The sequence below is a fragment of the Anolis carolinensis genome, chromosome 1, assembly GCF_035594765.1.
Source record: "Anolis carolinensis isolate JA03-04 chromosome 1, rAnoCar3.1.pri, whole genome shotgun sequence".
Classification (NCBI taxonomy): Eukaryota; Metazoa; Chordata; class Lepidosauria; order Squamata; family Dactyloidae; genus Anolis; species Anolis carolinensis.
Genome location: NC_085841.1, coordinates 251,629,948 through 251,643,688, shown reverse-complemented (window position 1 = coordinate 251,643,688; position 13,741 = coordinate 251,629,948). Strand labels below are relative to the sequence as shown.

At 38.7% G+C, this 13,741-nt stretch overlaps 1 protein-coding gene across 9 annotated transcripts in view; it reads right to left on the bottom strand.

Annotated features, from left to right (window-relative positions):
• kalrn (kalirin RhoGEF kinase) overlaps nt 1-13,741 on the bottom strand; it is a 627,264-nt gene that overhangs the window by 123,483 nt on the left and 490,040 nt on the right. The gene's annotated exons all lie outside the window — the stretch shown is intronic.

The following is a 13,741-nucleotide window of genomic DNA, read 5'->3' as shown; positions in this document are numbered from 1 at the left end:
CATTTTGGTGCACATAGCCTTCCTCTTTGCTTCTGTACTGTTAAATAAAAGAAAGAATGTGTTTATACAAGAAAGAGCAGCCAATTTCCTTTGCTTTTGCTCTTTCATTGGTCGTTATGTGTCTATGCTACTATTACTACAACTACTACTATCATGCCTTTTCCCCCATTCAGGACTCAAGGTGGATCTCCAACAGATTTTAAAGCATGGGCAGGTTTATAAGGGAGAATACAGTCATTCAAACAATTTGGATTCATAGGTATGCCCTTGCTTCACCAACTAGCAGCCTGACATGATAAATGTTTCAAAAATGCATGGTGGTAAAGAAAAGGAGTATCTTAGCTGAGGGACTTTAATTTAGTAAGTACATGAATCAGATCAAGTTAATTACTCTTATGTGACCCATACATACGGTAGTATATTGCCTTTTAGAAAGTAGGCAAATACCCTGAAATGATTTGGAGTAACTTCTGAAAAACAATACTCCTGTAGCTCATTCTAGCAAATGGAATGTGTCATAGTGTTCCAGAGTCCCGTTTTCTTGAACTATTCAATTATAAGTAAATCTACAATGTTGGCATTTATGACATTGTTATAAGGGTTTTGAACAATGCTTTCAAGTTACAGTCACCTGAAACACAAAGGATTTTTCATAGACAAAAAAAAACTTGATCCCAAACATCAATTACATTTTGTGGTTATCAGTTTTTCCTTTTTCCATCGCACAATATAATATCAATGACAATCATTTAATACCATTTTGTTTTTTAAAACATGAATCAGAAAAAATGGTATTAGGGCCTGCCTGAGAAACAACCAAACCTCCCTCTGAAAGGCTGAAGGGTAACATGTTCAAAAACAATTCACACACAGTCTCTCTCTCTCACACACACAAAATACACCAAAGAACTCTACAAACATCCACAGGCAGTTCACAGAAAAGAAACCAGAGACATTGTCATAACCTATGACATAAATTCAGAGGCATGAAGAGCGGCATGGCTTGAGTAGAGTATTAGCAAAGTCAAAGTGTAGAAGCCCTGGGATAAGACTTAGCTGAAACCATTCATTGACCTGCTACTACTGATGAGATACATCATGGAAGACAGAAAATCTTGGAGGAATTGTACTTTCTCATCTTAGAGAGCTACCAATTCAGAGCAATGAGGAGCCTTGAGAGACTTGAAGTCCTCACAAAAAAAAATGAAAATGAAAGAAATAACACATAGAATTACTGATAAACTAACAGTTCTGCCTAGAGCAACTAAAAACGTTATTCCAGAACATCTTCAGCAAAACAAAGAAACTCTCACTGACAACTGTAGCAAACTTTCTGTGATGCCTCCTGAGAAGGCTCTTCCATAACATGTATTTGGTGCACAGAAATACCTTGCAATTCCCAAGGCATGGAAACACCATGTCATCCTTGAATCAAAGCTATGGATTAGAATATTGTTGGTAGAGGAAGGGTATCATGGTCAAGACATGACTGCCACTTCAGCTCAATGATGAATTTGAAGGAATGTACTGGCAAAGTATTTGAGGTGCAACATTAGGGAATTAAAAGCTTGGCAGACTGTCTTTCAGGACATATGTTTGCTGGGTGAAGCAAACTACATACAATGAGTACTTGGTACAAAAATGTATTTTGTGGAAGAGAGTAGAAAAACTAGAGTATTGTTAAATGTATTGGTTATTCTTTGGAAAGAAGACTAAATTCAACCTTTTTGTATTACGATAAGAGCATTTACATTGTTTGAATTGTTTTGATTTATGTTGTCTGAATTCTGGACTTAAATTATTTGAATTATTTAATTACCATAAGAACCCCACTATATTGAATGGCATGAAATGTGCTGCATCCAAATAAATACTTGTATATACCGAATCAAGTGCGTTCCACTTAAGATACTCTGAGCCAGAAGACTCAAAGTGGAAGAAAACTAAAACAAAATCAAATAAGATAAACATAAACACATACTTGTACTTTGGGACATTTTTAACTTCAAAGAAATCAGAGTATGTCACTTCCACTTTGCTGTATCATATTGGGGGGAAATTCCCAAAACATGACATAACAAAACAAAAAGTACAGGATAGGCTAGGGCAAAAAGTAATCTCAATAACAATGGTATACAAATTTGTTGTTCAAGACTTTTTTGCTTATAGAACATCACAGAGATTTGGTCATTCTTATTGCTTACTTGTAAGAAACCCTCCATATTTATATTCGTATAGTTATATACTGAATTGTTTGCTAACCTTTTAATAACAATAAATGATAAACAATTTCTAAAACAATGTGCTGACACTAGTAGTACACTTGTGTAAGATAAAGAGAACAGTTTTGATAACCAGTCAGTATTATGTACTTTATGAAAGAGTACATTTCTGGATACTTAATAGATCATCATTAGAAATTTCAACTTCATATTATTAGGAAGTTTTAATATTGGAAAATCCTGGTTGGTGCTGCTTCTGCCTAATGTTAACCCATTTACAATAATGCGATATGACACTGGCTGTCTCTGCTCACTTCCCTGTCTTTTAATTTTGCTTAACAGCATTTTGCAAATTTTAATTAAGGAACCTGATATACTCTCCATATGTTCTGTGTCACCTACACTTAGGTCCCCGTCCACCCCAGTCTCTATTGTATTCTAATAAGCGTATGAATTTCACTCATACAAGTTTTGCCTAGCACAATACAGAATATAATATTTTAAAGCAATAATAATATCGTTCTATTGCCTATTGTGAGTACAACTGGTACAAAAACAATCACTTTATGGCACTCCATAGTGTCTAATTTTTTCACTCTGATTATGTGGAATACAACAAAGAGAGAAATGCAATTATTTACCCATTGCTAAAATGACATAAGGCAACTACAGTATTAGATATGAAAATCAAACACCCAACAAGCAATAGGTAGAACATCCATTCTTATTTAGATGCAGTTTTGAAGGAGGTCTTACTGTAATGACCACCTGCTAGTATCTGCTATAATCTTAAGTTGATTAGAAATGAAAAATGTTTGTTCACACGCAAGCACAGCAGAAAGAAAACTGTCCTTACAGAGTGCATGGATTAACACTACTAATTCGTTACCAATAATTCTCTAATACAAAAGACAGAAGTATAGAAAGTTTTGTGAAAGACTCTTCCAACAAAAGCCTCTAGAAATATTTTTCCTATCACTAAATTTGGAAAGGAAGAGAAACAAAACCAACTACCAAGACCTACCTAATGGAAAGTCATTTAAAAATGCTGCCAGATTTTATTACACTGGTGCATGGAAAATATAAAACCAGTCTCTGTACCTTATTCTTCTGCTGTTGAGCAGGTGTGTTATAAACAGACTTACTACTTGTTCTGATGACACTGGCCCTGCCTGACGTCATTGTTACTGGGTTGACAAGATGTTTCCATGACAAATCTGAGAGCAAATCTAATATTCCTTTTAGTTCTGCGTATGCCTCAAGTGTATCTCTCCACTTGGTGTTGTCCCTACCTAATTAGTTAGCTGGGAATACATAAGTGAGATTGAACTTTTGACATTATTTGCTTTGAAAAAATAAAACAAGGCTGTTTGTTGATCTCTTCCCCAAGCTTTCCGTTCTGACCATGCTGTGACTATACCTTCATGACCCATGACACATTGTGCTTTTGAAAAGGGATGTTATAACCACATTACCAAGGAGAAGCAATAACAGTGCGAAAGACAAACCCTGTAAACACTAAATTCTGTTAACACTTTGAAGTGTATCCTCCGCTCACCCCTCTCCGTCCTACTGATGGCCATGAGTTATCATCCCTAGCAGCCTGGGCTGATAATAGCTAGCAGATGTCTGAACTTTGCATGATCGGGAAGAGATTTCATACAGATTATGAAATGACACAGCTTTCCAAATCCATCAGGGTGTTTCAAGGTAAGATGATTTATAGTTTATTGTCAGGCACAAGAAGCTGTAGGGCAAAGACAAAATTTGAACAGCTTTCACAGTCTACACCATGATGGCTGGACTTCTCAATCCTGACATCGGAGAAAAACACTAGCTGTAGATCATCATCATCATCATCATCATCATCATCATCATCATCATCATCATCATCATCATCTTCATCTCAATAGCAAGCTCAATGGAGGCAACACCATCAAGGCCATAAACACCTGGGCCATACCTGTCATAAGATATACTGCTGGAATTATAAACTGGACACAGGCGGAACTGGACAATTTGGACAGAAAAACAAGAAAACTCATGACCATTCATCATTCACTGCACCCTTGCAGTGATGTTGACCGGCTATATCTGCCTAGAAGATCTGGTGTCAGAGGACTCTTACAAGTAAAACAAGCAGTCAAAGAAGAAGAACATGCCCTGGCAAAATATGTAAAGCAAAGTGAAGAACCTGCTTTGATTGAAGTCACAAATCAAAAACTCCTCAAAGCACAGCAGACAAAAAACCAGTACAAGAAAACCGCACTACAAACTAGAGCTGACAGCTGGCACAACAAAACATTGCATGGAAAGTTCCTTGACAAAATTGAAGGAAAAGCTGATAAAAAGAAGACCTGGCTGTGGCTCACGAATGGGACACTGAAGAAGGAGACAGAAGGCCTGATCCTTGCAGCCCAGGAGCAAGCCATCAGAACAAATGCAATTAAGGCCAAGATTGAAAAATCAGCTGATGACCCAAAATGCAGACTATGCAAGGAAACCGACAAAATCATTGATCATATCCTCAGCTGCTGTAAGAAAATCGCACAGACAGACTACAAACAGAGGCAAAACTATGTGGCCCAAATGATTGGAAAACTAAGCAAGGGAGGTTTATATATCTGCGGAAGGTCTAAGGTGAAAGAAAGAACTTTTGTCTGTTGGAGGCCAGTGTGAATGGTGTAATTAAGCACACTGATGAGCATTAATGGCCTTGCAAGCTTCATTCCTGCCTGGGGGAATCCTTTGTTCTGAGGTGTTAGCAACCTTGACTGATTCATGTCTGTAATTCCTCTGTTTCAGAGTGTTGTTCTTTATTTACTGTTTTGATTTTAGAGTTTTTCAATACTGGTAGCCAGATGTTGTTCATTTTCATGGTTTCCTCCTTTCAGTTGACATTGTCCACATGCTTGTGGATTTCACTGGCTTCTCAGTGTAGTCTGAAATGATAGTTGTTAGAGTGGTCCAGCATTTCTGTGTTTTCAAGTAATATCCTGTGTCCAGGTTGATTCCTCAAGTGCTCTGCTATGGCTGCCTTCTCTGGTTGAGTTAGTATGCAGTGCCTTTCATGTTCCTTGATTCGTGTCTGGGCATCACTGCGTTTGGTGGTCCCTATGTGGACTTGTACACGGCTGCATGGTATACGGTAGACTCCTGCAGAGGTGAAAGGATCCCTCTTGTTCTTTGCTGAACGTAGCATTTGTTGGATTTTCTTAGTGGGTCTGTAGATAGTTTGTAGGTTGTGTTTCTTCATCAGCTTTCCTATGCATTCAGTGGTTCCCTTGATGTATGGTAAGAACACTTCTCCTCTGTTTAATATATCTAAGTGCTAAACCTCTGACAACTATCAGTGTCACACAATAAAAATGAACAATTTTGATAGGCAAGCTGGAATAGCCAAAACAAAGAAACTAAATTATTTGAACATTTCATTTTTTTCATTGACAACCAGGTATGGGAGGCAATCCTTAGCAGCTTTATTTTAACTTTTCATGACCTTGGAGGTGTCTACGGACAACGCCGGCTCTTCGGCTTAGAAATGGAGATGAGCACCAACCCCCAGAGTCAGGCATGACTGGACTTAACGTCAGGGGAAACCTTTACCTTTTTACATCTTATTCATGATTCTGATGATAAAATCTGTCGAAATGATGTTTTATATGATTGGTCAAGTAAAACCAGATTTCCCAAAGATAGCACCCTTAATGCATTGCATTTCGTTTCAAGCACATCATATTGTTTATTAAACCATATTTTCTTCCTTGCATACATGTTGCTTCTAATCAGGTAATATGATTTCTCAGGCAAATGCTTTAATCCATTGATAAGAAAATTATATATTTGGTGACTACTATGAAGGTTATGAAATTATTTGCCTGTTTTAAAATCACCATGCAGGACTATTATTGCAAAAGAGTTGCACAACACTTGAACAAAGGACTGTATAAAGAATTCAGATTCATATTTAAATGAATAAAATTCCTTGGAGGAACTTCTTAATCATATAACTACTTGAACTTGCACATGGGTTCCCTCTTCCCCTGATCTGTAAGATGCTCTCAAAACAAAAGGGTGGAGGGGATTCACATCAGTCTTTACATTATGAGGAAAGAGAAAATTCTGGCTTCATCTGCTTATATAGCTAAATACACCTGAGTGTGAAAGAAAAATGAACAAGGTATAGCACAACAGAGAATGTTACATGCCCCACAACACTGAATTCATATCAATAGTAAGCCCAACCGCTGAATCAAGGAGGAATTTGACAGTTTGACTCAATTTAAACAGTTGTTTGCTTGAATAGGGGCCCCCGGTGGCACAGTGTGTTAAAGCGCTGAGCTGCTGAACTTGCAGACTGAAAGGTGCCAGGTTCAAATCCTAGAGCGGAATGAGCGCCCGCTGTTAGCCCCAGCTCCTGCCAACCTAGCAGTCAGAAAACATGCTAATGTGAGTAGATTAATAGGTACCGCTCCGGCGGGAAGGTAACGGTGCTCCATGCAGTCATGTCGGCCACATGACCTGGAGATGTCTATGGAAATGGAGATGAGCACCAACCCTCAGAGTCAATCACGACTGGACTTAACGTCAGGGGAAACCTTTACCTTTACCTTGCTTGAATAATTAAGCCATCTTTTCTGCACACATTACGAACTGACTTAATTGTTGCTGTACACATATATGCATATTTTATATATACAATATAAACACAGAGGTATAGACAAAGATTTTATAATGGGTTTGCAAGTCAGCATCTCCAAATCAGCATGCATCAACATCACCAGTATAGGTAAAGGTAAAGGTTTCCCCTGACATTAAGTTTATTCATGTCTGACTCTAAGGAGTGGTGATCATCTACATTACTAAGCTGAAGAGCAGGCATTGTCTGTAGACACCTCCAAAGTCATGTGGCTAGCATGACTGCATGGAGCGCCGTTGCCTTCCCACCTGAGTGGTACCTATTGATCTACTCACATTTGCATGTTTTCAAACTGCTAAATTGGCCGAAGCTGAGGCTAACTACAGGAGCTCACTCCACTCCTCAGATTCGAACTGCTGACCTTTCAGTCAGCAAGTTCAGCAGCTCAGCAGTTTAACCCACTGGGCTCCAATATAGCAAAAACATATACAATACTTCATATATTTTTATTTCATTGCCAACATTTTATGAAAATGCTTCTGTGGCATCTATTTTAGTCCAGAGTTTTTGAAGTTCTTTAATTGGTGGGTAATCTCTTTGAATAACATTGAATAATTTAGCACTCCAGTTCTTATGAGCCAGAAACACTTTGTAAAGCAATGCCCATATTGTCTGAAAGCTGTTATTTTATGTTCAGGCAGTTGTCATAGTGACTGATGGGCGAGTATGTGGGAAAAGCCTAGTAAGCCAATGCAGACCAATTATAAGCAGCAATTTAAAACTGGAGAATGCATTCCATTTTATGGTCTATCATTGTGTCCAGGATGTGTACTTTAAAGGTTAGGGAACCGAATGATAAGTGCTCATTTTGGGAGGAGTGATAACCTAGTTATATATTCATCACTGATTGTCTCCCTTAATAATCTGTCTAGTTCTCTAAAAATAAATGATCTGTTTTGGGACACTGAAAACCTAGCTAAAAAAATGAAGAACGCCAACATTTCTAGAAAGAACAAAAAAACTAACCTTCTGGCCAAACTACAGAATATTGTTTCCAGCAGCGATCAGCCAAAGAAGCAGATTTGTGAAATCGCCCTTCTATTCCTTTGGACAGCCTATCTCTATTTAATCTATGAATGAGATGTTAATGCCATATGAGTGGATAACAATAAATAAAAATAAAAGCAATGTAAAAACAATATGAAATATAAAAGTACAAAATCAAAAATAGTAGGAAATGCAACAACAAAGCAAAACTCACAGCAACCCAGTCATAGGTTTTCAGACTGAGAAGCCTGGATGAAAGAAAGGTCTTCTCTCATTATGGAAAAGACCAGAGGCCAGATGACGCCTCCTGAGAAGGCTGTTCCATAATTTGAATGTCATTACCAAAGCAGGGCTCTCCCTGGGAGTCATCTGCTCCAATTCTTTCAGCAAGGGGAATCAAAGCAAAGCCTCTGAGGAAGATCACACTGTTTGTACCATGAAAGAATGTGGTCTTCCAGATAACTTGGCCCCAAGTCACAAAAGTCTTTAAAAATTAAAACCCGCATGTGAAACTACGGCGAGAAAAGAAACTGGGAGCAAGCATGCCTGGCAACGCAGGTAGTCAAACTACTAAATTTCAGCCTGTAACCCAGTAGCTCTAATTTGGATCCAATGCAGTTTCTGAAGCATTTATATTGCATACCTGAGTCACAGTGGCCAATTATCCCCCAATAGGCAGAGTAGCAGCTGGGTAGGAGTTGAAAAAGGCTGCTTTGATTCAGAGAGTTCATTTGAAATAGCACCCCCAGACAGTGAACCCAGACTTTGAGAACCAGCATGATCCATGTTAAAATCATCATTCACCACATGGATGAAGAACCGATCAATAATACTTTCATCTTGTCTGGATTGTTCATTTCTGAGGCTAGGTTAGGTCAGTCATAGTCTCATCAGATGAAAATGAGTAGAAAGGTGAATGCAAATGTCTTATCATATGTGTATCAGTTGTATATTATCTGTCTGTTCTTGTCTCCAAATGAAATCTTCAAAGGACTTCTCCCAATGATAGGAGGAAGAACAAAACCCTCCAGAAAACTGCCAGGGGTGGAGCAGGAATCTCGTAAAACTGCTTTGGGTAAAGTACCATCCCAGTTAGAAGAACAGTCACAGCCAAATCCAAATAGATCCATTCAGAAGGACACTATGACCTTATTATTGGAAAATGCTAGTAGATTTCAGGGACACAATTCTGTTGATGGTGAAAGCCCAATACCAAAGGTAGATGTGGGGTGTATTTGTCTTCATCCCAGGAGCTGTAGGTTGCAACCCTTTCCGTACATTAATGGATAGCAGTGATGACCAATCTATAGAGGTGGGCATGTTGACATATGCCTAACAGCATTAGGGACCTTGGGTATCTGGACAGGTAGGCACTGGCCAAGACATGTGGCCAGGGCGCTCAGAAGAAAATCTTTAGAAGTATTGCCAGATTAAGGGAGGCCAATCTATTTGTGGGTTTTGCAATGAACTTATGTTGGGGACCTGAATTCCCAGACAAGGATAAAATTCAGGTCTATTTTGTCAGGGTCCTAGCTCAGCTGCCTCTCGACATCAGGGACAAGGCTTGATTTGAGCCTCATGGTTCCTGTCACCCACAAGGTGACTTTTCTCTGCAAGGTCTCCCTAATAGCCTAGCTCTATGAATATCAAGTGACAGGAAAATTATTACGTCTTGGGAAATATCAGTCTTGAAGTATTTCATGATACAATGAATTGTAATCTTAAAATACAGGTACATAATAATGTCTCTTACCTTCGTTCCTTAGAGTAGGTTTTAGAGATCATATAGATGAATTAGGAAATAACATTCTCATAAATAAAAAATAATTAAGTACTACCTTATAGCACCAGTTTAAGATTTGCTTCTTCCTTCAACTTTCTATTTGTGAATTAGCATATAAAGAAGACAGTGATAAATGCCTAGTATTGGCGTATATTCAAGTGTTCAGTTGAGAATGTTTTGCAAAGGCAAACCTCCTTGATTTAATGCATGTGAGCAGCACTATGGGGATTAGCTTCTGCTGCTAACTCTCCCTTAGCCAAGCCCCCTTGGGCAATGCAAGAACTGAAATACTTTCTGGGCACTCTTAGTCTACAGTGGAGCATCTCTTCTCATCAAGGAGTACAAGTCCTTACATTATCAGCTCAAAAGACACAAGCTGTGCATGATTCCTACAGACTAAGAGGATATAGCCTGTTGCATGCAGAAGTCTGGAATTTGAGAATAATAATCTGGATTCCTAGTGTGATTGCAAGATTTAGGACTGATCCATAGTTCCCTACTGGCACATGGCCACTGTTGGGAATTGAGCTGTTAAGCTCAAATCACCCCCTTTATGAGGTAAATTCCCATTAAAATAGCAGAGTAAATGGAAGCATTTCTTCCAATGCAGCAGTGAGACTTACGCAGTGCGAGTTTAGGAAAGCCTCTGTGTCTTCAGGACAGCAAAGGAACGCAAAGTTAGCTTTAAAGTTTAAAAGCATTTATTGAGGTAAAAAGAAATCCGTTGATGGATAGAAAAGGGTTGGAGCTAACTATCTAATCTGATCTGATCTAATACACATAGACGGATCAAAATAACAAAGATCTAGATAGCTACATCTTGACTACAAGAGGGACAAAAGTGTGTCCGCTCTGGAACAAAGCAGGAAGGAGGAATGGCGACCAACCTCGTGGGTCTCTTCTTCTCTAGGGCCATAAACATTCCAAAAGCCAAATTGGGAAAGTTACGTCAAAGCCCTAGGAGAGATCACATTTCTAATGCATCAAAGGGTGGGGTTGACCTAAACAGGAAAGGAAGAAGGAAACAATAGTAAAGCCTAATCAAAGCATGCATAGGACTGGGGGAAAGTGTCCCTAACTCTTTTCTAGGCTTCCTATCTAACCAAAGAGACTTAGACAGTGCAGGATGACATTTTTCCAGCAGCCACAAGCAGACTAGTTGTTGCCTTGCCAGCTTGCTACAAATCCTATGTTTAGCCCAAGGAGTTTTGAAATCCAGATATGGATCAAGGAACAGGTCCGTCACAATCAATCAGAGTTTGGGAGTGTCCACAGCTGCTTTCACCTCATTCAACTCTTAGAAGGCTTGTATATAACGGTGGCACCAGCAGGGGCAGGAGCCCCTGGTGGTGCAGTGGGTTAACCCTTGTGTTGGCAGGACTGCTGAAGGTTGGGTTGCTGACCAGAATGTTGCCTGTTTGAATCCAACCCGAGGAGAGCACGGATGAGTTCCCTATCAGCTCCAGCTCCATGCAAGGACATGAGAGAAGCCTTCATCAAAACATCAAAACATTCGGGTGTCCCCTGGGCAATGTCCTTGCAGATGGCCAATTCTCTCACATCAGAAGTGACTTGCAGTTTCTCAAGTTGCTCCTGATATGAAAAAAAAAAACAAAAAACCCCCGGGGGCTTTGGGACACTCACAGCTTCAAGCCCACAGTGCTCTTCAAAGGTTCAAAAATGTTCAGTAATCAATATGACTTGTAGTAAGTATATTGTAAGGAATGCCAGCAATTATTTTCATATCGTAGATGTGTGTGTGTGTGTGTGTGTGTGTGTGTGTGAGGAGCAACCGGAGCAAAATAACAAAGCAATCTTTGTTATTTTGATCCATCTATGTGTATTAGATCAGATTAGATTAGATAGTTAGCTCCAAACCTTTTCTATCCATCGATGGATTTCTTGCTTCTGGAGTGAGAGAATTGGCTGTCTGCAAGGACGTTGCCCAGGGGATGCCCGGATGTTTTGATGTTTTTACCATCCTTGTGGGAGGGTTCTCTCATGTCCCCACATGGAGCTGGAGCTGATAGAGGGAGCTCATCCGCACTCTCCCTGGGTGGGATTCGAACCTGGCAGCCTTCAGGTCAGCAACCCAACCTTCAAGTCACAAGGCTTTTATCCCCTAGGCCACCGGAGGCTCCTTATCATAGATAGGTAAAAGATGCCAAACGATGGTAGCTTGCCTAGAGTCCCCTAGGAAAACCATAAGCTAAGATTGATCTGAAGACTTAGTGATTTATATTTATATTTCTATGACTGCTATACTGTGTTATATTCTCTCTTAATTTACCCACAAATATAGAAATCATCCCATCCACTGTTTCTGAAATGATCTAACCAAGAACATGCACCTCACTTGCGTAAGGAAAATAGAAATCTGCAAGACTATATTTAGTGGACCCAGATTTCAAAGGTTTGCCTTGGATTGCAATAAGAGTTATTAGATTATTATTATTAGATTTTGTGTGACCTGAAAGAGACCTCTTTGATATGAAATCCTCCTCAGGGGTCAGGGTGTATCTGAAGCATATAAATCAGTGAACAATCTGGCCTAAAGCAAGTACTAATGAATCCTGCCACACTTACATGAATGTTCAATTAGAATGTACAATTAGGAGGGATTGTTAGCCGAGTTACCTCTTCTTTCTTCTCTCTTCCCCAGCTCCCCACCTTGCAGCTTACCCCAAGATCACTGAATCACTTCAGTGGAATTGTTTTTAATTAAAGGTAGACCTTGTTTTCTTACCCATCTAGAAACCTTGTAAATGTTTGAAACACTAGAGAGGTTCCAATATCAAAGCCCTAGATGGGATCACTAAAATGAATATTTGCTGAAATTTAGGTTCAAGGCATGACATGAACTTCTTTTCATCTGGAATGTCACAGCATCATTTCATTATCATATAAAGTTTCATGGCCCACAATAATATTTTCAACATAACCTTGAATGTTCAATTAAATAACTATTTCTCCCCATCTCTTCAAACAGAATGATAAAGTTTATTCCTGAGAAATTAAGCCTCAACGACTCACTAGACAACATCATTTAACATATTTTGGAATGCATAGCATTGAACATACAAATGATACTCTTAAAATTACTTTACCTATTTGTATTTGCCTAGAAATATTTTTGTGTGTGTGTTCAATGGTATGGACAGATTTACAAAAGTTATATTGCATACTGCTCCATCAGAGAGCATATACTTAAAGTTATTTAATTGTGCCTTGCCCATTTTTAGAATTTTATAAGCAATTCATATGTTATAGATTCCAAGGGTGCTGTTGTATCAAAACTAAGAAAATGAAAAATAAAATATCGGGGAACAGCTATATCTTCAAATATATACAGGGTGCTTTAAAAAGAACTCCCTAGTTTTAAGCATAAATACATTAAAACTAGGGAGTTCTTTTTCAAACATCCTGTATATTTTCAAAAGCAATCACATTCATAAGAAAACATTTAAATTATTTTAACATTATTTATTGGTGACTGTCCAATTTTTTAATTTGTGCTATCTTTGTAAGCAAGAGAGAGAGTTAAGGTAAAGCATTAACAGTGAGGTAATAGTGAGCAACAAAGTGATAGATGAAAGAAGGAAGTTCTACATACATTATCCTTTCAATGTGGACCTGTCCTGGGAAAAACTTAACTAATGGTTTCTACTCACTGGAGATCCTGTGCCAAATTGTCCATGTGCACTATTACCAGTGTTTGGCTTTCAGGAAGCCACTCTGTAAGAGATGGCATGCCACCACTTTGTCCATGAGGACACCTTCACACAATGAGCTCAGAAAGGGCAAGGGAAGCTAGTTTCCAAATGAGCTTTAAAGCCATAAGATACAGTACAAATCATCCTCATGTAAAATATTTAAAAGAAGAAAAGACATACGCAAAATACACAATTAAAATAATAAACATGCCTAATAATATTAAATGACACCCTTAAAGCTTTTCCTCTTAACTTTCCACAAGCTAATGATTGATCTGAATAGCAAGTTGACAATTTGCTCTGCATTTGAGGGGGAGTTTTTCCAAAGTTTTGCCAC